This window comes from Urocitellus parryii, chromosome 7 (genome assembly GCF_045843805.1).
Source record: "Urocitellus parryii isolate mUroPar1 chromosome 7, mUroPar1.hap1, whole genome shotgun sequence".
NCBI lineage: Eukaryota > Metazoa > Chordata > Mammalia > Rodentia > Sciuridae > Urocitellus > Urocitellus parryii.
The window spans coordinates 122,321,477-122,325,033 of NC_135537.1; the positions used below are offsets into that span (position 1 = coordinate 122,321,477).

At 38.9% G+C, this 3,557-nt stretch overlaps 1 pseudogene; it reads left to right on the forward strand.

The window, feature by feature from the left end:
- The first annotated feature begins 1,321 nt into the window (after positions 1–1,321).
- On the forward strand, positions 1,322–2,131 carry LOC144256135 (UBX domain-containing protein 2A pseudogene; annotated as a pseudogene).
- Positions 2,132–3,557: the final 1,426 nt, after the last annotated feature.

Genomic DNA, 3,557 nt, shown 5'->3' on the forward strand with positions numbered 1-3,557 from the left:
AAGACACAGTCTTCCTGTCATGGAACTATGCCCTCCCAATGAGATATTCATCATTCCTGTTCTCTGCATCCTGTGCAGGTCGGTGTGTTCTTTTACTATTGTTATAATAATTATAACAACATGGTAATAAAGGACACTATAATGTTATAAGACTAGTAAATTGTACATGTTTTAGTATATTGGCCACAGTTTTCACATCTCAAGTCTCTTTGTGGAGTTGGCGCCATCATGAGGAAGGCAGGGCTGGCAGCACAGAAGGGCAGAGGTAAGTTAAGATTAGATCACACAGTTCTGGAGGCCACTGTGGTCCCTGGTAAGGAATCAAGGGTCAGAGAACAACTGTATCAGCCCCTCCAGCTCCATAATTCAGCTTCACAGAAAAGCAACCTGGCAATGATTCCATCCATGGAGCCCCTTTTCACTCAGGGAAGTTCCTTCATGGGAAGGTCAGGAATCAGAGACCACCTTGAATGGGAAGGAGCCAGGTGCAGTTCTCAGCTGCAACAGCAGGACACATTCAGCCTTTGTGAGCAAGAGAGGACTTTACAAAGCATATCAGTTGCTCATGGAAGCTGCTACAAGTTCAGAGCCTTATGCTTGAAAGGCACAACCTCAAACCACCCCTGTGCTACTCTACCAGGGATACACCCCTGCCTTAAAACTTCTTCCAATCTGAAAAAAAATTATGCCAAAAATATTTTATATGTTTGCATCTATATGAAATCCTCAGAATATGTCAATTGAAAGAGATCGAAAGCAGATGAAAATTTTCCTAGGCATAGGAATTTGAGGATAGGGATTGATGGGCAAAATGTTTCCTTTAGACACATCTATCATGACTGAATCATTAAAAAAAAGAGAACAGGTATACAGACCAATAATGAATAAAGACATTAATTAATAATCAAAAAACTCTCCAAAAAGAAAAGTCCAAAGCCACATGGCTTCACTGGTAAATTTTATCAAGCACTTAAGGAAAAATTAAGAAGGATACCCTTGGCCCCACACCACAGCACACTCTTCAGACTGCACAGAGCTGGCCCTGGCACCCACAAGGCACCCCTCGGACACCAAGGGCGTAGGGCCACATTGGTGTGGTGGGGCCACAGAGTCTGAAAGGTTGTTGGGGCAGCTAAGTGTGGCCCGGGGGGGGGGGGCTCCAGCCTAGGGGCAGGGGTGGTGCCCCCGAGTTGGGGGCGATTGAGGACCCGGCCATGACCCACGCTCAGAGAGTCTTGTTAAATTGCCAAGGTGAGCCTTGAATTTGTGATCCTTCTGCCTCAGCCTCCCCAGTTGCTGGAATTAAAGTAACACAAAGAGAATGAAAGAAGAAGATAATCTTGAAAGTATAAAAGAGAAGTGGGTTTCTGAAACAGGATCCAACAATCAACCTCTTAGTGATAATCAACAAAAATTGTGAATATTTTGTTGATAGCCTTTTTGAGGAAGCTCAGAAGGTTAGTGCCAAATGTTTGTCCCCCACTGAACAGAAGAAGTAGTAATAAGATGATAAGAATAAAGTTATGGAAAAATGGATTCACAGTCAATGATGATTTTAGAAGTTATTCTGATGGTGCAAGTCAGCAGTTTCTGAATCTATCAAAAAAGGGGAATTACGATCAGAATTACAAGCAATTTTTGGTAAAGAAGAGGTGGATGTTAAAGTTAAAGATAAGAAAAGTGAACTTTGTGTGTCTACTAAGCCCTTCTCAGGACAGGGTCACAGACTGTGGGAAGTGCCACACCAAAAATTGTTTCTAAAGCAAAGAGTATTGAAGTTGAAAATAAAAATAATTTGTCTACAGTGTCACTGAACAACTTGGAGCCTATCGATAATATACATATCTTAATTAGCCAATGGGAAAAGGATTGTTCAGAAATTCAATACATCTCATAGGATGAGCCACATCAGAGACTTCATTGAAAAATACCAAGGATCTCAAAGAAGTCCTCACTTTTCCCTGGCAACAGCACTTTCTTCAAATTGCGAGATGAGACACTCATAGTGGAAGAAGCAGATTTACAGAATGCTGTGATTATTCAGAGACTCAAAAAAAAAACTGCCAAACCTTTCAGAATTTTCATAGTATTGATTTTTGAGAGACACAGTAGAAATTTTGCAGCAAAATGATGGTTGTAAGTGAACATGCAAAAATGGGAGAAAGAACATGTCAGATTCACTAGACTTTTGGTGTGAGTGCTATTTAACCCTCTTCTGAAGAAAAGAGTTTTAAATAATTTCAAGTTAAGGAAGTAACATGACTAGAAGCTATATTTAATGTACTTTTTCCAGAAGGCTACTCAAAAAAAATGTATATACTTTAAAAAATCATTTCATCAGGGCTGAGGTTGTGGCTCAGTGGCAGAGCATTCACCTAACATGTGTGAGGCACCGAGTTTGATCCTCAGCACCACATAAAAATAAAGATATTGTGTGTTCATCTACATCTAAAAATATTTTTAAAAAACAGTTCATCAACATACAGTTCCCCAAGGGAACTCAGCTGAGCAAGGTCAGGTGACCAGCTTAATCCAGCAAAAAAAAGTTAAAACCAAAACACAGCCATTCCTGGGTATTTAAGAAATAATAGTTATTTTAATGTAACTTAAGATGTACACTTGTGTTAGTCCCCTACAATAAGTAAAACTGAAGGCAACCTAAGAGTGATTCTTAGGCAAGAATGCCTGATAACTACCAAGAGAAACTAACAGAGCTAGAAGTTTTAAGACTTACAGATCTTCCTAACCTCCTACACAGGTAGACTTAATCAGCATTTACTAGTATAATTATCTAGCCCTAAGTAACAAAGATAAAGGGATCTCTACTGACACAGAGATCATGTCAATAAAAAGACATTTTACAAAAATCAGATGACATTAAGTAGCTTAACTAAATGTTGTGCTTACATTCCTGATAACTCTGACAATGTTAAAGATTTACATTCCCAAATAAAAGCTTCCTAGACTTTGTTAGGCTGGCCGTGTTATGGTGACATCTTCTCAATTCTTATACCTCTTGGTGAAAGATTATTGTTTCTATCATCTTCATGATATTTATTGACAGGTTCCAGATGCTACAACTGCTATTTTGTATTAATCTTATTTCAGTACTCATGTCTTTTTGTTTCTCTCATAGAAGCACCCATCCACAGGTAAACCAGATTTTTACCATGGACCCCTTGAAAAAGGGGCACCAAACTGCTGGCCCCACTGCACATCAACCCCTCTCAGCTCAAAGCAGCAAGTGCAGTCATTGCTCTTTTCCTTATAGCAGTAGGAGGTTCCTAAAATTAAAAGGAAAAATTGCAGTCAGTATAAATAAGTAATTTGGTTAAAACACAAAATGAAGGTCAGTTTGGGTCCAAAAAATGTTAATCATGTTTTTTTTCTCTTGCTTGGATTATGTTATAAGATCCAAGCTGCTAAGACAACATATTTCATCAGTCAAGTTAATGCAAGTTGATGTATATGCTTGGCCATTACAATCTCTTACCTAATTTAAAAGATAAATCAAAGGTTTGGTTGTTTCTAGAAAAGTGTGGAATGTTATGGGCCAG